Here is a 23,973-nt window from a genome sequence, read left to right on the forward strand (position 1 = left end):
CACATATATAGACATTTGTATATATGAAGTCTTAAACTTATGTGAAAAAATCCTATCAAGCATCAACCATTATCAATTTCAAGAAATTCAACAAATAAGATTAATATCAGGTGATAGAACACAATAAAAAGTAGTGGATAAGTACCTAATGAACAAGGTCTATTCACGAGAAGTTGTAGGAAGATAGTTTGGTTTGAAGTGCACAACCTATATAAATAACTCTAAAAATGGATACACGCTTATCTTGAACGAACTATGTGAAAGAGTTGGTAGAAAGAAGAAATTGAAAATGTTTATAAGTCTAGGAGACTGATGTGTTGTCTAGGCTGGACAAAATATATACAAAAATTTACAGTCTGGAAAGTCCAAATATATACAAGAATATAAATATCCTGAAGTTCAAAAGTTTATATTCTTAAGATGAGGGTGCACTTTCTTGAGTTGAGGTGTCTTCTGCTATATCAACATCTAAAATAAGTCATTCAACCAAGTGACGTGGTTGTAGTGTTGTATTCCGCATTGGTGCACAAATAATCATAATGAAATTACTATATTGGTATTTCATCGTTTGAAGAAGGCTCACCATAGTTTCATTAGTAATTTCTTATGGTTTAATGGAGGCTGCATATTAAAATTTATAGTGTCAATGGTTTCTTGGGTGCAAAAGTAAAACATATAAAAGATATTTACGAAGCTCTTTATTGCTCAGCCAAAACTCATTCTTCGGTGGCAAACATGCCTATCAATTGCTCCATTTGTCCATTGACAAAGTCACTCTAAAAGCGAAATTTCCATCGTCCATAACCAGAACATCTGTCATGGGTCTCTACATTTTGTAAGAAAGTAAGGAACATTTTTTTTACAATAATAAGCATAATAAATATGTATATGATCACTTAATGCACTTTTTCTTTTTGGCTTTCATTATGAGTATGGCATGAGGGACAGTCAAAGGCTTCAATTGCTTCAGGATGCATTCCCTTTGAGCATTTCCAGCAACTATTATACCACGATTTCACCACCCTTTAGAATATTTGAACGTTGGTGTCTTTGACTTCCGCAAACACTTGCTCAGACTGTTACCTAAGAGATAACTAGTGACTTATGTAGTAAATACGTGTTGTACTAAAGAAAATATTTATGAAACAGACAGAAATGAAACTGTAGTAAGAAGTACACGCATTGATTTATGCCTTCCTTTACATGTAGTATGTATTAGTTAGTAGATGTTAATTTATTTTGTAATTAAAATTAAAAAATGTTAAAAATTACGCCATAACGAATGTATGGAATATGAGGTGGGCCATACGATGAAGATGTATCCGTTTGGCACTGTAAATAGTGATTTGTTGAATGCATACATAAGACCGTTGCTCTACTGGTCTTCTCATAGAGAAAACAGGAGAAGCTGATGTAGAAGCTAAAGCAAAAAGTTTCCGAGTACTTGCTTTAAAGAGTGAACGATATGAGAAATAGTTTTATAGCAATGCTATTATCTACAAAAATAGTTATATATAATTAATGTGTGTTAAATGCATTATAACATACAAAAAGGCCAAAGACCGAAACATTGGATCTCCTGAAGATGTAATTATCTTTGTTGGTTTTGTGAAGCTTCATTGAATATTTGGTAATTGTCTTTCGTCATAATTGGCTGAAATTTGATATACATGCATCCATATTTGATGAGGTTGCAAGCATCCTCTATAACACAATAGTAATAAGTATGATGCAATTTGTATTTTCCAAGATTGTAATACTAATTATAATGTTGTCTATGTCACAAAGTCGACCAACAATTCTAACAACAAGGTATCACATTTCGTATATGAAAGGTAGATTTTATATGAAAAAAATTTAGAACAAATTACCAATAGTTGCTTCAATGTCAAGACTTTAGTATGAACAGTATTTCTGTATTTCAACCTTTTTTGTTCTCAATTATCCTTGGATCAATAAATGTTTTTTTATTTTTAGTAGAAGTTCCTCTTGACAATGCAACATAAAGTCGTCCATGTGTAAAAACATCTTCGGGTAAGTATAATTCTATGTTATGGTTTGTCAGACCCTGTGATTTATTAATAGTCATTACAAAAGGTAGCCGAAAATGAAATTGTTTTCTTTTGAATTGCACAGGTAATCAAAAATTCTCCGGTGGTTGCATTGGAATTTTTGAAAGGAAAGCTATTTGCCCTAATGGTTATTTGTGCTTGTGTTTCTGTGAAATGTTTTAAGCCTTGTATTGGATTTAAATTGTTAAATAGTGGTATGGGCTCATTAATTTTGAGTGTTAATGTATGCAGCGGTAAGCCACTTGGTCTTGAAGTATTAAAATAATCTTTAAGATATAAATTGCATTTATCATCAGTAGCGAGAATCAAAGCTATAATATGTATGTTCTTCCCTTGAAAAATACGATGTGACTGTGTCATTTATGTCATCTACAGTTTCATTTGTAGTGGCTAATATACATGAATCTGTAATGAGTGGATAGTATTGAGGTCATTAAATATCAGCTTTGAAAAAATGTATATTGAATTAATGATATTATTATCCTTATATTTCATATGACGTAGTAGTTGTGCATAAAAGTTATCATATGTTTTTTCTGTTCCGTTTCCAATACGCAGTAAATGACTTGTTTGTTTTCATCACTTGTTTGTTTATCACTAGCTTGGTCTTTCTCTTCTTCACTCATGTCTGTCTTCTCATACTTGTTTCCGGGGGAAGGACTTTAAGTTTAGGCCATAGAAAGGACATAGGCAAGAGTTAACTACATCTGTTCTTGTACCTTTCAGAATTACAGGTAAAACTTGCTTAAAACCACTTCAAGTAAATTTTTTTTTCCTCCAAACAAAATATCCCTTGACATTATATTATGTAAGGATTGATCTAAAAACTAGGAGGTATATTTTGACATCATTGGTGACTTGTCCCATACGATTAGAGTTTTTTGTCTTCTAAGTTTTGGCATATTACTTTGCTTTCTAATGTTTCATGTTGATGAAATCAATGGATTTTAATTCTTGAATGTGTTGTTGTTCCACCGAGAAAATTAGAAGCTGTGATACCTGATGATGCAGTAGCTAATGCATTTTTTCCTTTTCTACGAATAGTTGTGAATATCAATCGATATAGAAACGGTTTTGCTATTCTTCCTGATCCATCTGATTGTGGACCTATTATTTTCAATTGCCTCAATACTTATGCTATATGCGTATCTTTGTTCAGTAGTTAAATGTAAATGTAAATTGCTTTCTTCTTTTGAGACATTAATAAGACTCGAAAGTTGGATATCAAATATTGTTTTATCTAAATGCATCATGAGGTTATTTATTTAAAGAAACAAGGTCTCCTCAATAATGCCATCTTCAATATCCATTGATTTGAGGTCATCAATCCTTGCATTATAGGCAAAATTCCTAAGTTCTTTATTATTAGTTGGTTCACAATATCTTAGGATAATTTCCAATAAATGTCGTAAAGAAGAAGGCATTTTGTAATTATTGCATTCTTCAATGCATTCTAGGACGGCATTATTCCCTTCGAGAAGTTGTCTTTTCAAGTACATTGTTAAAAAGTTTGACATATATAATTATCAATGGTGAGAAGGCTTTCATATGAGGTGGCTTTTTAATATGGTTCAATAACCATTGGCAGTTCGTTAGGGAACCTCGGTTTAGTTGGTTTTGGAGGAGTGGTGAGGAATTGGGATGGAAATGTAGTTTTTACTTTTGCAAGTCCTCTAGGTGAGAAAACAACAAGTTATGCAGAATTCATGGCTATCCTTCATGGTTAAAAATTTTTTATGGCAAAGAATATATGTTCCTTATGTATTATTGAAGGTGATTCCTTGAATGTCAGCCAATGGTGCAACGGTGAGCAAAGTCACCTTGGGAGCTGAGATCTGTGTAGCTATTTATTTTGGATTTGTCTTAACCTTGCATGTTTATCGGGAAGCCAATGTGTTGGATGATTTTTTTGGCAAGGGGGGTACTTTTTTAACAGAGACATTTGTCTCTTAATTGATAATTTCCTTCTAATTTATTTCTAGTATAGTATCTAAATTCAAATAAATAAAAAAGTAGTAACCGTAGGCAATAATTTTCACCATCAATTGGGTTAGCCAGATAAATTCTTCCTATCATATTTTTTTGGAGCTCTTTTTTGACCAAATTCTGTTTTTTCACTCCATGTATATTATCAAGGAAAATCTTGGTACGTTGTCTCTCCCCTAAAGGAAATTGCTTGTAATAATAGAGATGAGTGTAATGGTAATAAATGCCTAAAGCTATATATGAAAATGATTTCCAAATATTGAAGAGTAATAAATTTTAATTTATATGACGTACTTGTTCGCCTCAAAAAACTTTGTCAGCTTCGTTTTACCTATATCAGGATCTCTTGAATATTATGTAAAGATTGTACTTTATTGAAATGTATTGAATGTGGGTTCGGCAGATAGACAAAATGACACATGTGGCTCAACTCAAATCCAAATATCCTCCATGTAGCTTCTGGTGGAGAGACTATCATTTGTGACTATATGATCGTTATCTGGAGTAACAACTTATATTTTGTCGTTCCCTTTATATATATATATAGATATATAGAGAGAGAGAGAGGGGAAAAAGATCCTTTCAACCCACTGGTTGATGGCTACAGTGTTGGCCAATGGCCCAGATTGAATCTGGGTCGATCTAACAGTCACGACCCATTTTCGTGTTTGAATTTTTATTTCTTTTCTACAAATCCAAATCACATGAAATTTAGAGCCACTATGCTTCAATAAAAGAAGAATCTGTTAAAAATATAAAAATAATAATTCGTAAAATATAAATTGACAAAAATGCCAACCAAACATTTTGGGGGTATTTTGGTCAATTTAAATTTTACGAATTGCTGTTTTAATATTTTTATTAGGTGCTCCTTGATGAGAAGAATAAACACCTAATATTTTAAGAGATTCTGATTTGAAGAAAAACTAAAAATTCAAATACGAACTGAGATTGTAACCGTCAGGTTAGCCCAGATTGAATCTAGGCATTAGAGCCCAAGAAACCAGATTGAATCTAGGTCAATCTGACGGTCAGAACCTCATTTCATGTTTGAAATTTAATTTCTTTTCTACGTATCCAAATAACTTGAAATTTTACGCGTCCACTCTTCTCATCATGGCACACCTAATAAAATTATTTTAATTTGTAAAAGTCAAATTGACCAAAATACACCCAAAATGTTTCAGTGGTATTTTGATAGTTTTTTTTTTTTAAGTCTTTTTTTGATAATTTTACTAGATTCTGCTATTTTTTAAGGATACACTTGAGCATATCTCGACATTTATGTGACCATTGTATTTTAATAATAAGAAAGGATTATATGGAACAACCCACTTGTTGTTAATTATATTGTCATTAAGCTTATAAGGTGAACAATGTCTTCCTCATTTGTAGACTGGATAATTTTCATAAGATAATAATGTATATTTTAAATATTTCTTGGTTTTTCATATTTAATGCACTGTGTTATTGTTTTAGTTGAAACGCAACGTCCATGAATCATAAAGGATAGGCTTTATTCTTTCTTAGACGTGGTTTTTATGAGGTTGCAACCTTAAACAATCCAATTACAGCACACCATCAAATTTTCTCCTAATTTGTAATTTTTGTGTAAAGTGTTATTTGGGATAATCTCAAAATCCATTTTCATAACTAATTATATAATTTTAAACTCCAAAAATGGTTAAAATAATGTTGATCTATAAACATATGAAAATCTTGAAAATAGATGGTCTGGATAATGTGTTTCAAGATGTGATATTTATGGGACTCAACTTTTCTTTTTTTTTCCATATTCATACATCTCGATATCAGGATGATCAAGTAAAGTGCTTTTGCAACATTAAAGGAATAGTTTCCGATGGATTTTTCAGCTGCATCTTTAGTTCTACATTTTAAGGTTGCAACCTTAGATAAACTTTGTCCTTCTTTATTTGGTAATTTTGTGGATTCAATTCTATCGACATGCTCAACTAATTTTTTTTTTATTTTCACTTCTCATAATTAATAACATATGTGCATGTTCTAAACCTCAGTTTTTAAATTCAATAATATACATATATGCAAGTATCGTACCAAAAATTTCTTTGTCCAAAATTGGTTTTCAAAAATCTTAAAATTTAGTTCTAAATATTCTTGTAGTTAAATATGATCTATTAAAAGTGGCATTCTTATTATTCATTAAAGCCCTTATTTCTTGCCAATTCGGGTTGCACGTCATAGTTATAAAGAGATCTGGTTTACCATATTTTCTTACAATGTTCATTGTATCTTAGTAGTGTGCGTGCATGTCTCTTATCCGTCCAATAAAAGATGATGGCAGTATAGTTCTTTGACGAATATTACAGGCATTACTTTCACCATGTACCATTGCATCCTGTACTCACTGCTATAGTTCAATTCTAAGCCTTTCTTGATTATTTTGTAGATAGCACATACATATCGACTATATATTGTTGAAACAGTCTTCCTGCATGTAGCAGCAAATTTCTCTCATGAGATCTACATTTTAAAACAATAATATTCTATGCACAAAACATTTTTTCGTTGCCCATATATATGATGTTCATTTCTTAGTACCTTATCTTCCCATCCAAGTTCACCAAAAGGGAATAACAGAGGATATTGTAGAGGATCGTAACAAAATAATCTGGAATCATTATTAGTTGATCTAATCGCGATCTATTCTATACACTCCATTGTTTATATTTGTTGTCATCGTTTCCATCAATCCAGTTCGCAACGACTTATGATGCAAAAGGTTTGTTGTATACTCATTGATCTAAATTACTGTTTTTGTGTAGCACATTGTTATACTCATCAAGACTCCCTTGTTCAATATGACCTCAAAATTTAGTCACGAAAGGATTATATCAAGAAAGTATTTCACGAATAGTTTCTATAAAGTCAACTTAGTTGTTTGAGGTGATGCGAATATTCTTAGTTTCATTTTCAGTATCATAGTAATAAATTTGTAAGAGTCTTGGTTGATGATCTACAGATACAAATGGTGGAGTATAGTGATATACCTGGCCTCTAATCATGAATGTATAAATATTATTTCCTTGGTAATATCTTTCCATCATTTCCGAGGCCCAAAATATTGTACACTAGAAACCATAGTTATATCATCGTATATTATTTTTGAAATTTCTGTAATATGATATGTTACATGAAAAAGGTTCCCAAATTTCTATTGGAGGTTCTATATATGACAAAGTAACCTGCCCTTTCATGCAACAAAAGCCAGTGGGTTCATATTCTCTTTTTAATGCATGACAATAGGAAAAAGTACTACTTTTATTTAAATGGTTTTCTAGAAAGTTAACTGAAACCCCATCGCTCTGATACCTATTAGGATAGTTTTAGGAGGACTCATTGTATTTCATAATAGAGACTCTTGTTTCTTGTTTTCTACCTTATGTCAGTGCAATTCTCTTTAGATAATTCATGTACTTTTGGTACGTTCTTTTTTAGATTTTCGAGGCATTTTTTTGAGTTCACCGAAATAAAGTAGTAAAGATATTAAGTTATATTTACAGAGCTCTTATGATAATAGGAGTTATGGAAATCAATATAATATGAAATCAGTAAAAATTACAGAAAACCTTTTTTAAATATTTAAAACTGCAGATTCTCATACAACATATGCAGTAGGTAAGAATTATAGAATTTGTATTGAACTCACTGAAGATTCCAGGCTTCGAGAGCTAGAACTTTCACTGTCTACCAATGCAAATGACCCGTAAACATGCATCACAACAAGCAACAGCGTAGAACAATTTATGAGCTGTACGGCACATCAAGAGAAGCTTTTACCCATGAATTTAAAACAAAGGGTAGCAAATACGTAAATGGTCGGCTGGTTCATACAGTGAAAAGAGTGCAATTTGTTAAGATACAAATTTTAATCCCCAGATAAGTTACAATCAGTTTATTCAAATTATCATATTGAAAAGGTAAATCCAAGAAGTGGAGGTACCTTTTATGCATTATGTAAAGCACTCTTAATTTCCTTAAAGTTACTATGCCCACCAGCCATGTTGTAGTCCAATTATATAGTCGACGTGATTTAATCTCAATAATATACAATGAGAATTTGTGACATAATTTCTCTTGTTATTTAATGGAAGTACAATTGCATACAATAGAATTATAATTATATAGACATATATACACAAGCACATGATAAGCGCAACGAAATGTATTGAAAGAAATGCAGAATAATACCAAGGTTAATGTAACCACGTAATGAGCAATCAGCTTGCTTTAAGAATGAAATATTTGTAGCATTTATGCAAGGCATAAGAACGAGTAGTGTTTAATACCAATTCTAAATCAATACTGCAACCCATTTTAGAGAGAAGAAGAGAGATAAACCAACACAGAGAGAGCATAGACAAAGAGGGCAATTCCTGTGTATTCTATGATCATGTATGGTCTATAAAGAAAACATCATGAAGAGAGGTGCAGAGAGAGAGTTTGCAAGAGCATAAAAATAGCACCGTAATTTATAAATTTAAATTTCGACCGTAATTTTTTTAATTTTTTTGTAGAGATCCATAAGACGTGGAGATGATGTTTTCTTCTTTAAGAAATACAGGGTGGCAAACCTATACCCATTTATAGCAATTTGGGTTTGAGGGTTAATTTTTAATTTTGAGTCAAAGAGGTGTGCTTTTTCGGGAAATAGGTCACTGCAATGAACCAAAAAGGATTACAGGGAATACCAATAAGGCCATCACATTTATGCATTGCACACACAAGTGAGAGAAAGAGAGAGATTAAAAGCCATACAAAAGTAAATTCTGCTGTTTTACTGGCCTCTTTCTTTCTCGATAGAGAGAGGGAGCTTTGTTCTTGGCCTTGAGAGAGAGAGAGAGAGAGATGTTTGTCTTCAAATAAAAAGGAAAATTGCAGAAATGGGGGCTCCTTTAAGGACAAAGAAAGCATTTTGGATCGTCTTTTCGCTCATTAGAGCAGTCATCCTTTGGACTGAAGGGAGCCCCTCTTTCTTCTCTTTTATCTCCACCCTCTATTCTACAACATTTTTATGTTTTCAGTTTTAGGTATGCACACTTGCCCTCTAATGTTTTTGCATAGTGATACTTCATGGATGCTGATTGTTTGTTAGGATTTGTAGTTATTTTCTTTCCCTCTCCTTTTTTGTTTCTGCTAAGTAATATCTCGAAGATTGTGATATTTTAATGAGAAGTATAATGATTGTTGTCTTCACATATGGGTTTCTATTGTTGCTGCCTAATGATTCGGCTATAATAATGGTGCCTTTCTACAACTCTCTCTCATTTGCTTCTCTTTGTCTCTCCTATGCATGTGTGTATGAGTCTCGGTGTTTAAATTTGCACTCACTCTCTCTGTCTCTCTATCTGCATTTATATTGTTAGTGTATACATATTATCATGTATATCAATACACATCATTATGAATACCTATCGGTATAGGTGTCTAGTTAGTAATTATCAGTAAAGGTTGGTATATATCTAGAACTGTTATTAGCCATATATTTATATGGGTCTTATACATTCTTAATTATTATTGAATACAAAGAAAGATCTTCTCTCGCATGGTATCGGAGTCGTTCTTTGCGATCTTGTTTGGGCCCTCTGTGATCAGTCTTCTCTGCAATCTTGTTTGGGCCTTCTCGCTTATCTGATCTGTATTATGGTTTCTCTTCTCTCTTGGTCTCTTCTCTCTTGGTCTCCCTCTAATCTGTCTTTCTCAAGATCTTTGGTATTTCTCACAACAGCTTTGAGATCTGTTTTCTATCTCTTTCTACTTCTCATATATCTTCTTCCTCTACAGATCTCTCAATCTTCCACGCTACGTTCTCTCTCTAGATAAACTCAATTCTCTCAGATCTTCTCACACTACTTTCTCTCTCTAGACAAAACCCTTCAATGCCCAAAGTCAAGCAGTACCTTTTGATATCAATAGAAACACTATTAATCCGCAGCAACCGAAGAGGACTAGCAACAACTCTCCAATCAGCGGTCGTTGCATCTAAGATTTGGAACTCATCCTCTAATCCCAAAACCGTAGCAGCTAATTGCCGGATCAACAAACTCTCTCTTTGCACAAATTTACGTCTAATCTCAAGGTTTCCAGCAAAAGCTCCTTCACCCCAAGCCCCTTTTCACTATTCGTCACAAGCTTTGTTCTTATCATTCCCCCTTCTTCGGCACTGTTAGGAATCTTCTTTGATATCCCTAAAATCTGATTCGAAATTGTCCCTCTACTTTTTGGGATCTGCGGACTTTGCTGCCTCTAGGATTTGTGCATCAGGTTCTTCCCACCATTCTTCTGTGGCTTTCTCTATATTTGTTTTCCCTCACTAAAAGTAAATTGAGGTTTCCATTGCAAATTTGTTTTATCTTTGCATACTAGTTTTCTCTCACGAAAAGTAAAGTGAGGTTCACTTTGAAAAATGATTTGGTGAATCAGTGGAGGAGCACGCTTGGCTGAGTTAGAGCCGATTGTGCGTACCTTCAAATTTAAGTCGCATACAAGCCATAAGGCGTTTAATCTCACAACTAGCAAATAAGTACACGCCGTTTAATAGACTACACAAGAAAAATACCCCATTTATATGGGATAATGAGTGCCAAGAAGCGTTTGATCAAATCAAGGAATACCTCACCAAACCTCCCATCCTTAGTCCTCTTGGTCCAGACAAACCCCTGTTCCTATACATGTCAGTGAGAGACAAGACCATGGGGACAATGTTAGGACAATATGATGACCATGAAAAAAAACTAACGATATACTACATCAACTATCGTGTATAGCAATACACATCATTATGAATACCTATGGGTATAGGTCTCTAGTTAGTAATTATCAGTAATGGTTGGTATCTCTCCAGAACTGTTATTGGTATCTATCAAGGGCAGTTATTAGCCATATATTTATACGGGTCTTGTACATTCTTAATTATTATTGAATACAGAGAAACATCTTCATATATATCTGTGTGCATTCGGGAAGGATGAATTGCTCATGAAATAGATTCGATTGATTCTCTCCCAATTGGTTGGATTGTAGGTGCAATGATTTACATCATGGGCGAGGTCTTTCTATTTCTATATCTATATGTCTGCATTTAAATGTTGTGTTGTTCGTGGATGTAACATGATTTCTATATCTACCTATCCATCTATCTATTTGTCTGTGTTTTTAACATTTCTATACTCTCCCTCCTCTCTCCTGATCTTTTGATCATAACATTGTAGGCTTGGGAAAATGTGAACTTTTTTATTTGAAGATTTGATTGCTCTTATCTTTTTTCACTACATGGAGAGTTTTAATGCGATTATTTCATCAGAATCTCTTACACTAGTAACACTACAATAAAGATAGGTATTTGTTAGGTTTGCATATTGTTTGTTAATTTTTTTATAGTGCTAATTGAGAATCTCTATAGGAGGATCTCTCAAGCATGTTTTTTGATGTTAAAAGCTTTACCTGAGAGAGGTTTCCCCTTTGATTCGATGCAAAAGGCTGCCCTACTATTTATGTTAATGATTTTAAAAAAAGGGCTGCTTGATTCTTTTGAAAAATGTGATCAATAACGTATATTGGCCATAGTGATTTGATTATACTTCTGCTGGTTAATGAAAACACTTAAAATGCAGGCCATCACAATAAATGCATGGAATTTGCATCTAATGCTTTTGTTAATAACTATGTACCATAAACCAATGTTTGCCGAGGTCGAGTGGCTCACCCTAGTCTAACTTGTTTAAAACAAAAGCAGGCAAGGACAAAAAATAATAATTTATTATATATGATCCCTTCTATTACATCATACCTTGAATGGGATGTTGGTTAGCTCTGCCGCCCTTATGGGATGCCGCTGTGCATGAGGTCTCGCTTTTTATTCTTGCGGGCAAACAACAAAATCTGCCTCTCCCCTGGGGCGAGGCTGAGTAACTTGGTGGACTCGGTCGAGTTGCAGTACACTAGTTTATAATTGGTACAAGTATTTAGAAAATCGACTCAGTTAATGTACTCGGGCCTTGGCCGATGCGAGTTACATGGGCGAGTCAGAGTAACTCGCCTAAGTCCAGCTCGTTTTTTTTTCTTAAAGAAAAAAAAAAAAAATTTATAATTTGTGGGCATGTTTTTACATACAAAAAGGTAATGAAAAATTAGTTACACCGTATGAAATTGAGCGGCCACCTTGCTTAGAAGTCTAGGGTTCGAATCTTCGAACCCTACAATTTGTTTCTTAAACTCTTGCCATATAAAAAATAACAGTCTTTAAAAACAAAAGGTACACCAGTAGGATTTGAACTCCAACAATGTTAATAGACATGCGTTACTAGCAATCTCTAACATGGAGATCATGAATATGAATAAATAAAAAAACTTTGAAAATTAGAAATAATAATTCTGTTACGAAAACATTTGGAGCGTTAGTTTGAGTTGTTTTTAGATGGACCACCTAGTTGCATCGATAGTTAAGATGGATGCTCCATACGGATGCTTCATACCTTAGGACTGCATATTCTAAAAATGCCGTCCAGCCCCCATGAAACAATTTTCCTATATTTTTTGGCTAATTCTTGAAAAATTGTCAAAGCATCATTCTGTCACATCTACTGAAGGTCTTGTATCTGTCTCCATAATTTCATATATATCACGACTATTGAGTCTCCATTTCCATGAAATATTGACGTGTCCATACTTTATTATCTTTGTATTGAATAATAGATTACTAGTTGAATTACGTGCATTGCACATATGCAATTACTTGTAGCAGATTAACTAAAGGAAAAGGTTCGTATAAGGTTGCAACCTTGAAATGTTGAACAACAGCTACATCTCAAAAATCCATCAGAAAAGGTTGTTTTAATGTTCCAAAACCCTGTAATTGATCATCTCACCATCGAGATGCATCAATATGAAGGAAAAAAAAAAAAAATTTACTAAGACCTTCCATTTTCAAGATATTCTTATGTTATGTTTATAGAACTACTCGATTTTAACCATTTTTGGAGTTTAAACTTTAATAAATAGAGATGAAAATAGATTTTTAGATAATTCTAAGAATATTTTACCTCAAAATTACATGTTATGATAAAATTTGGAGGTGCGCCTTATTTGGATTGTTTAAGGCTGCAACCTTATATAAACCACAACCTTAACTAAATATTCAATGATAAAAGAAATTTATTTTTAAAAAATTTGGTAAATCACAAATCACCTCTTAGATAATAAGAAGTTTTTTACTACTAATCAATTTTACAAAAATAAATTCTACTAAACTTTTGGTTTCATAAAAAAAGAAGAGATCTCTACATGATTAGCAATGGTAGAACCACAAGGCCCAGCATAAGAAGAAAGAATAGTACCATCATGGTTTCGAAGTACGCCACTAATACCAGCAGCCCCTGGATTGCCTAAGGAACTGCCATCAAATTTTAGTTTTAGACAACCCTCTTTGGGAAAATTCCAAACAAAATGAGGGTGGCCCAAATAAGAAAATGATGAAGCTAAATCCTTTAGGTTTAAATAGATATCAACCCATGAGACACCACGACCCTCAAAAGTGGACGAGAACCAATCCCATAGATTTTGCAGAATTTGATCCTTAATTCCTTCCAAGCTCAAACAAATCCCATCAAATGTTCTCCTGTTACGTTCCAACTATATCTGCCATATTATAGCACACCTGAAAATTTTCAAATGGTGACACCTTTCTTAGGTAGACCTGCAGTACATAGATGGTTAATAGTTCGAAGGAGATTCTCTGGTAGCATAAAGAATAGTCTCGTTTCATTAAAGGCCCAGTGCGAAATATTGGAAGCAAAATATAAATGCAAGAAGAGATGCAAACCAGTCTCCTCATCCCATTTGCACATAAGACAGACATTCGTAAGAATTCTACCCCTTTTATGCAGATTATCAATAGTGAGGCATTTGTCTTGCATAGCTACCCATAGGAAAGAATGGATTTTGACTGGAATTGGCCATTTCCATATCAAACCCTAGGTACAATTGGTCCAACAAACATGATCATAATAAAGAAGTTTATTGGCCGATTTAACAAAGAAAAGGGCATTAGATTCAGATTCGTTATTAATAAAGAAAAGGTCATTAGATTCAAATTCGTTATTAATCTCTTCTGCAATGTTATGAGAAAGGATGACATACTCAAAATTTTTAAGTAACTCTTGCTTCAGCAAACTGATATATTTTGGTAACTTGTTATAAATGCATGAAAAATCCGATACCAAACCCCTTGTACTCTGTGTAGCAAGATCTGAAATCTTTGCAGCTGGACGTGTATCCTAGGCAAAAAGGTCTATAATTAGAGAAGAAAGAGATCCCTCAACTTCTCAAAATTTCACACAATTTTGAGATCTTACTCTATTTTAGAAGATATGTTATCTTCTCTCTCTCTTCCCTTTCTTCTCCTAAAGTATACCTACTCTCTTTATCTCTTCCCTTTCTTCTCCTAAAGTATACCTACTCTCTTTATCTCATCCCTTTCTTCTCCTAAAGTATACCTACTCTCTTTATCTCTTCCCTTTCTTCTCCTAAAGTATACCTACTCTCTTTATCTCGTCCCTTTCTTCTCCTAAAGTATACCTACTCTCTTTATCTCTTCCCTTTCTTCTCCTAAAGTATACCTACTCTCTTTATCTCTTCCCTCTCTCTCTCTCTCTCTCTCTCTCTCTCTCTCTCTCTCTCTCTCTCTCTCCCCTTAGAGTTAGGAATATTCTATCTCCCTCTCTTTCTATTTAAGATATAGAAATAATGTGGAGATAAAGAAACAATATTAAGATATCTCTTGTGTTTGCTCATACTCTCTCTCACTCTTTCTCTCTCTCGCTTTCAAATTTAGCTATCCTAAAATAACTGCCCATTTTATCGCTTTACTCTAAAGTTTGAAATGTGTCCTACAATCTCTATAAAATTAGAATCCCTTCGTATTTTCAAGCCATGTGTCCACCCCATAACTCTAGCATAATAATATAGTGTGTGTGTGTGTATGTGTGCGTGTGTGTGTGTGTGTGCGTGTGTGTGTGTGTATATATATATATATATATATATATATATATATATATATAATGTAACAATCTTAAAAAACCATGTTAGGGCTATTTTTTTTATTCAAAATTTAAAATATACACTATTTTCATTCTAACGAATAATCACAAAAAAGAAAAATTTGAAAACACAACCTAGGAAATAATTTTTAGCCCCATTAACATAGGCCGTCCATTTTGATAAGATGCTTAGATCTAGGGCTTAGAATGATATTTTTCTTTTCCAATGTTTTTTTATCGCTTTATTTCCATTAGATGAACAATGTTGAAAAATAAAAAAGTGATTTGAGTTTGTAAAGGCTAAGATCTTGAAATTCACCAAATGAATAGTCTAGACTCGTTGTTGGAGGGAGCTCATTTTGACCATTTCTAGAGTTCAAGTTGATTTTTTTTTTTTTTTTTTTTGTGGGATTGATTGCTGAGATGAAAAGAGAGTGTCTGCAAACTTTTGGAACATACAAATATGATAAACATGGTTTTCTAGATGTGTGGTTGCATTATACTATGATACAACTGTTGCATTAGATCACCATCCTATATTCATATATAACCCGTGCTATGCGAACATAAAAAAAATGAGAGAACAAAATTTTTCAATAAAAATATAAATATATATATATATATATATTTTATCGTTGCAAACATAAAAATATAATATTTATGTAGAGCAAAAATTTGTAATTTTATTAATTGCTCACAAATTTTGTTTGTTATTTTTTACTTCGCATAGAACATCCACAAAATAAGATAAAGTATAATTTAATTCAAACTAGGTGCTTATAAAACTTTAAAAAAATAATTACATACCTTGAGAAGAGCATGGTTTCCCTTCCTTCAAAGATTAATGTGTTCCTCAATCTTCATAAAATGGGCAGAACATCTAAAAAAAACCAAACATAGGTAATACAAAAACATAAAAAAATACGACTAATAGTCAATAAAGACTTTGTTAAACTTCATTCAATGGTAAAAAATACTTGAAAATGAAAAAATCCACGTGATAATGTGAAAGAGAGGTCAGGGGGTTGCTTTATAATTATCATTGCATTATTAATTTATAATGTATGACCAAGCAACCATTGCTATAAGACATAAGACACATTAAAAAACAAGACTAATAATAAACAAAGGATGAATTTTGTTCATCCCCTTCACCAACTAAAAAAATAAAAACAATAACAATGACAAGTACAAATCCCAAAAATAAAAATAAAGAAATTTCTTTTGCATCCAATAGATCATAATTAAGCTATTAGGAAAATTTGATACACTTAATAAGCAAAATCATAATCTCAAATATGTCAGCCTTTGCTATATATTACATATGCAAAGCCATTAAATATCCAACACCTAAGCTAACTCCCCATTTCAAACTCGCAAGAGAGAATGCTCAAGTAGACATTACAATAAAAACAAATTAAATATTCTAGTCACAATGAAAAAAAATTTAACAAAACACAAAAACAAAGGCATTTACAAAAGAGAGGTTGAGAGGGACATGTGAAGATTTCTTAACCAATTTATAAGCCTTCTAATCCTAATTAAGAAATAGAATCTCTCTCTTAGTGAGATATTTTAGGTGAGGAAATAATAAGTATAGATTCTAAGATATACTTGAGATATAGACTGCTCTGTTTCTCTTTCTCTAAAATATGCACGCACCTATCTATCTCTCTCTACTACGATCTTTTTCTCCCTCTCTCCTATACATACTCTCTCTCTTCCGTTTCTCACTCTTTCCTAGTTTAAAAGGTATGATACGTTTAGATAATGATATAATATTGTAATTTATGAGATTATTCTCTGTGTTTTCCCCCAAACTTTATTCATTCTCTCTCTTCCCTTTCTTCCCCCATAGTATACGTACACTCTCTCTTCCCACTCTCTCTCTTTCCTAATTTAGAAGATTGATCACGAGAGATATTTTACATGAGGAAATAGTAAGTATTCATGCATGAATAGAGATAGAGAGAGAGAGAGCAACGACGCACACCTTATTGCATGAAAACTAAAAAATAACATACCCATTTTGAGCAGTTCAAAGGGACATGTCAAAGTGTCTTAACCTATTTATAAGATTTCTAATCCTAATTAGGATATAGAATCTCTCCCTTAGAGAGAGATAATTTAGATGAGGAATATGAATATTAAGATATGGGTGAGAAATAAATGGCTCTCTCTCTCCCTAAAATATGCACACACCTATCTATCTTTCTCTAATATGCTCTTTCTCTCTCTCTCTCTCTCTCTCTCTCTCTCTTCCTTCTCTCACTCTTCCCTATTTTAGAAGGAAAAATATGTTTGGATAAGGATATAATATGTTAAGTTTTGAGATTACTCTCTCTCTTTTCACCCGAAATTTATATGTTCTCTCTCTCTTCCCTTTCTTCTCCTAAAGTATATGTACTCTCTCTCTCTCTACCCTCTCTCACTCTTTCCTAATTTAGAAGAATGAGCATAAGAGAGATATTTTAGGTGTGGAAATTGTAAGTATAAATTTTTAAGATATTGGTGAGATATATATGGTTCTCTCTCTCTCTCTCTCTTTCCCTAAAATATGCACACACCTATCTATGTCTCTCTAATACGCTCTTTCATTCTCTCTTATACATACACTCTCTCTCTTTGCTCTCTCACTCTTCCCTATTTTAGAAGATATGCTAAATTTAGATACGGAGATAATACAATAAGGTAAGAGATTACTCTCTCTCTCTCATTCCCCCTAAAATTTATGCATACTCTCTCTCTTCCCTTTCTTCCCCTAAAATATAGGTACATTCTTTCAAGTAAATTGGAAAATTGAAAAAATGGGGGCCCTTTTGAGGACAAAGAAAGCATTTCGAATCGTCTTTTTGCTCATTGAAGCAGCCATCCTTTGGACTGAAGGGAGCTCCCAATTCTTCTCTTTTCTTCCCCACCCTCCATTCGGCAACATTTTTTTCTTTTCACTATCAGGTATACACACTTTCCCTTTAATTGTTTTCCATTGTGATGCTTCATAGACACTGGTCATTTGTTAGCATTTATGGTTATTTTCTTTCCCTCTCCTTTGTTGTTTTGACTAAGTGATATCTCACAGATCGTGATGTTTTGATGGGAAGTATAATGATTTCCTTCCTCACATATGGGCTTCTATTGTGGCAGCGTAATGATTCTTACTTCGATTCGGCTACAATAATGGCACCTTCCATTAGAAAGGAAATAAGAGAGAGGTCAACAAAGTAAGAGAAATCCTAGAGAGAGCTAGAGGATAGTATTGTCCCTCAACAACCATTACAATCTCTTATGAGCCAAACCAAATCCTCAATACACTACCGAAGAAGAGAGAGAGAGAGTACATGTTTGCAGGGTTTATTCCTTTACAGTGAGGGATTGGAGAGACAACATGCAAGTATGCCACATAGAAAGGATAAAAGTAGCGAAAGAAAAGGAAAATTCCCTTTGTTCTAAAATACACGAAGTAATTCGTAAGCAACTAAGTAATTTGGTTTCACCTGCTCTTCCTTACCCTATTGAGGGAAAACTCTGAAGAGACAAAACACACCACGCTCTTCTGGTGCAACGAAAGAAAAATAGAGAAATATGGGAGAAAAGAGGACGAACGCTGGGATCGAAGAGGTGAGAAGCGAGAAACCCCACGATCTAATGTTTTTTATTTGTTCTGTCTTTTGTTTTTTTGTTTTAGTGAGAGACAGAGGTGGTGGAGAAGATGAGATGAGGTTTTATAAGAGGAGCTTTTGAATTACTGTGGATGAAAAGTTGGAGAGAGATTGGAACAGGGGTCATGAGAGAGGGAGAGGATAGAATGTGGTGTTGGTGTTTATGGATTTCTCCAAAGATGATCTAGTGTTTATGGTGTTTATGTGAGAGAATAGAATGTGGAACGAACGAAGATCAAGGGCACAACCAATTGACTGCTCTCTCAATGTGTTTGGTGTGTGAACAGAGATTGAATAAAACTGATGAGTGTTGGGAAAAGACGAGAGTTGGGAAAATATGAGATTTGGGAAAATATCAAGAGAGAGAGATTTTGGTTTGTGTTATGGGTTTCTGAGGAAGATGGATTTTTGAGAGAGAGAGAGAGAGAGAAATATTGATCGTAGAGAGAGACTACTGATTTAGGCTGAGAGAGAACAGAGATCCAGAGAGAGATTTGGGATTGTGTTTGGGTTTCTAAGGAAGATAATAGTGGTATGGATTTTTGAGAGAGAGAGAGAGAGAAATACAGATCGTAGAGAGAGAGAGAGAGAGAGAGAGAGAGAGACTAATGATTTGGGATGAGAGAGAACAGAGATCGAGATAGAAATTTGGGAAATGATGAGAGCAAAAATAGAGAAAAGTCTGAAAGAAAGAATAGTACCAGTATTGGAGGGACCGAAGAAGGAGCAAGGCAACAATGGTAGAGACTTTTGGGTTGAGGTGATTACATAGAGAAGCAGGCCAAAGAGAGACCAGAGAGGTTGAGAGCAAAGAACCTTGCTCTGATAACATGTGAGAAATAATCGTTCTCTGCATTGAATGAATCAATAAGATTACAATATAATTGTAGATTTATAGAGACGGTACAACCAATACTCAAGAAAACTATAGGATACAGTTTCTATATAGATATAGCGTATAATTAGACACTGATAGTTTTGAATATCCAGTTGCTATATCTTGGAATATCTAGTTATTTTATTTGTTCACACTCCCCCTCAAACTCAAGATAATTTGAGAGGAATCATGGAGAGTTTGGAAACAAATTGTGAGAAAGGATGAGGGGGATGAGACTTAGTGAAGAAATCAGTGAGTTGTGCTGTAGTGGGCAGATAAGGCATGGAAATGGTGCCTGCGATATATTCTTATCGAACATAGTGGTAATTGACTTAAATATGTTTCGTGTGCTCATGGAATTGTGCATTTTTACAAATATAAATGGCACTCTTATTGTCACAATAAAGTGGAGTAAGAGTGGAGAAAGTGACACCCATGTCCGCGAGCAGCCAATGTTGCCAAACAATCTCGGTGATGGTTCGTGCCATAGCCTGATATTCAGCTTCCGTTGTTGATTGAGCAATTTATTTTTGTTTCTTGCTTTTCCAAGGGATGAGTGAATCACCGAGAAAAGTGTGGAATCTCGTAGTAGATTTGCGATCACTCGAATTTCCTGCAAAATCTGAGTCCGTATTGCCTGGAGCTCAAGTGAGGAAGAAAAGGAGAAGAATACGACCTGGTGATGGGTATGCCTGATATAACAAATGATTCATAAAAGGATAAAAGGACAGTGAGATGTACAGAAAGCGGGGCACTCAGAAACTGATCAACCATATGTACTGCATAAGCAATATCGGGGTGTGAAATTGTCAGATATATCAGTTTCCCAACCAGTTGTTGATAAAAGGTTAGGTCACGAAGAGCTTCTCTGTCTGTAGAATGAAATTTGGCATAGACCGCAAGAGGGGTATCAACTTTCTTAGTATCATTTTGGAGTCGAGCATGAGAAATCTCAAAGCATATTAAAGCTGTGACAATACATAGGCACGAGGAGAGTCGGCTACTTCTTATCCAATAAAATACAGCAAGCAACCCAAATCTTTCATTTCAAATGTGCTATTGAGCTTCTATTTGATTTTATAAATTGTGCCCATATCATTACCATAAATTGTCATGTCGTCCACATATAGTAATAAGAGAACCTGTCCTTCAGAAGTTTCTTACACAAATAGCGCTGGATCATTATGACTTTGTCGAAATCTAATCGAAAGAACTTCATTATGAAATTTTTGAAACCAGGCACGAGGTGGTTGTTTGAGTCCATATAAGGCTCGTCGAAGTTTACACATGCGGTTGTTGAAATCCAGAACGCCAGGAGGTAACGTCATATATACTTATATATCAGAATCACCATTGAGAAAAGCATTTTTTACATCTAATTGATAGAGAGGCTATTGCTGAACATAAGCTATAGAGATTAGTGTACGAAATGAAGTCATATGAGCGACGGGAGCAAACGTTTCTGCAAAGTCAATACCATATTACTGCTTGTAACCTTCTGCCACGAGGTAGTCTTTGTATCATTCATGACTGTCATCTGCGTTGCTTTTAATATTATATACCCATCGACAAAATATAACAGTTTTTCCTTTCGGGAGAGGTGTCAGGTCCGAAGAATGCATACGCTTGAGAGTATTCAACTCATCAGTCATTGCTTGTTGGCACTTAGGTTGACTTGCAGCTTTTTTATAAGTCTGAGGCTCCGAAAAAGAATGAACAGAGGCATGCAATGCATGCTGCAAAGGCAAGAAGGTTTCATAGTCAGCAAGTCGGGAAGGTGGAATAGATACCCGAGTGCTTCGTCGAAGAGTAGGGAGTGGCAGAGGATCAGCAAGTGCATTTGAGCAGGACAGTCAGCATGCGATGAAGTTCCCTCCTAGATTACAGAAGGAGGCACACCGGTGGAATGACTAGAGCAATTAGGAACGTAATCAGAGAAAGGGACCAAGAAAGAAAGGTGAGAGGGTGAATGATTTTTCATACTGGCAAAGAATATAATGTGCTCAGAAAACACCAGATGTCGAGATACCAAAACTCTTTTGTCACAGGGTCATAACACCTATACCCTTTTTGATGATCAAAGTAACCGATAAAGCAACATTTGATCATGTTTGGAGATAACTTGACTCTCTCAATTGGGGGTAACAAAACAAAGCAAGTACATCAAAAAACACTTAGAACGGAATAATTGGGTGAACATATAAACCATTTTTGGAAAAGTGTTTCGCTAGATAAAATGGAGGATGGCATGATGTTGATGAGAAAGACTGATCTACGAAGAGCTTCTGCCCAAAAGTATTTTGGGATAGAAGTAGAAAAAAGAAGGGATCTTGTGATTTCTAAGATAAGATGATTTTTACGTTCAATAACAACATTTTGTTCTGGTGTATAAGGACAGGTTTTGTGGTGTTGAATCCTATGATTAGCTAAAAATTGTTGAAGCAACCCACTAATGTATTCCCCTCCAAAATCGGCGGGTAGGGCTTTGTTTTTAACGCAAAATTGGGTTTCTACATTCGAATAAAATTGATTGAAGATTTTAAAAAATTCAGTGTGATTATGCATAAAGAAAACCCATGTATAATAAGTATGATCATCAATAAAGGTTACAAAATAGCGTGACCCTCCTTTAGATGGAATAGTTGTAAGACCCCACACATCAATATGAATAAGATCGAACATTAAAGGTGAAAACAAAGCACTTCAAGAAAAAGGTAAAACATGACATTTGGAGAATTTGCAAGTTGCACAAAGTTGGACATCAGTAAAAATTGTATTTCTAATAGTACCAAGCACATTGCGGGAAAAATAAAGACTGTAAACAAGAAGCAGAGATGTGACCGAGACGTTGAGGCCATAAAGATGTGTCATCAACAGCAGAAACATCACTGACAAAAGTGGTTGGCATTTGCAGGTAATGCAGGTTGTACAAATTTCAAACTTTTTTCCTAGTCCGAATCACTTGCCCTGACTGTCGATCCTGTATGTAGCAAAAAGATGAAGAAAAAATAACATTACAATTTGAATGGGTAATTTGACCGACAAACAATAAATTCATGGCAAGGGAAGGAATATGGGAAACATCAGAAACCCTTAATTTACCAGAGGGGTCAGAGGTAACAGATACGGAGCCCATTTGTGATACATTCATAGTGGCTCCATCAGCAGTATAGATAGTATCAGAAAAAGGCTTACAATCAACTAGGATTGATTCATTGGAAGTCATATGATGAGAAGCTGCTGAGTCGATCTGCAAAGAGGTAAAAACAGAGTTACCTGAAAGGGAAGGAGTAGGTTCAGTGGGCAGGTGCGACTAAGAAAGCATTGACTGCACTTATTCTAATGTAAATGTCACAAGTGGTGGAGCAAGAGTAGGACTGGGACCTCCAATTTTAGTTGGTGGATAATTGATCAATGGTGGTCTTGTATCATCAACTACAGTGGAGATGTCTTCTTGTTCGGGTCGGTGTACTTGATGTGTCCCAATTCTTTACAATAGTTACATCGGACATATGCCATGTACTTGGGAGAGATATAGTATGAATTGCGATGATTTTGTTTAAGCATGTTGGATCTGTGAGTCCCGGTTGACGCAAAAACTGTTTCTCCATTAAGACTTGAGTTAAGAGATTTGATCAAGGTTTCTTCCGCAATTAGCTCAGAAAGAACTTGATTCAGAGTAGGGAGAGTCTTATGTGGACCAGACCATTTCTGACACTCTCAAACTCTGGATGGAGTGCCATTAAGAATTTAATGACATGAAATTCCTCATGAGATTTGGCAATTATTTCTGCGTTAGGACCATCTTCAATTGTAGGTTCCATAAGTGCTAGAGCATCCCAATGTGTCTTCATGGAAGAGTAAAAATTCTGAATTGACTGCTCTCACTGTCTGAAGGAGTGATATTCCTAGAGTAACTGGTACTTTCGAGCCCAGTTAGTCTGAATATAAATTTCCTAAAGCCATTTTCATGCTTCTCGAGCAGTTTTGAAAGTGCTTAGGTTGATCTCTATATTACTTTCAGATGAGCCCATCAACCATGCCATGATTCGAGGATTATTTATGCCCCATTCTTCTATTTTTTCAAGCTCAATAAGTTTCTTCTAGGTCCCATCTATGTAGCCTAGGAGACCTTCTCCATGAATGACATTTTGCATAAATGAGACACAGAAAGTGTGGTTGGTGCCATTGAGTTTAATGGGTAGTGTGGTGTCACACCCCAAGAATTTACAATACTGTTATTCTTGAGATGTGACAGACAAAACATATATACATCTGTTGGTAGGACAAATTTACAGTGGCGA

This window comes from Amborella trichopoda, chromosome 5 (assembly GCF_054954075.1).
Source record: "Amborella trichopoda isolate Santa Cruz 75 chromosome 5, AtrichopodaSantaCruz75HAP2 v2.0, whole genome shotgun sequence".
NCBI classification, from domain to species: domain Eukaryota; kingdom Viridiplantae; phylum Streptophyta; class Magnoliopsida; order Amborellales; family Amborellaceae; genus Amborella; species Amborella trichopoda.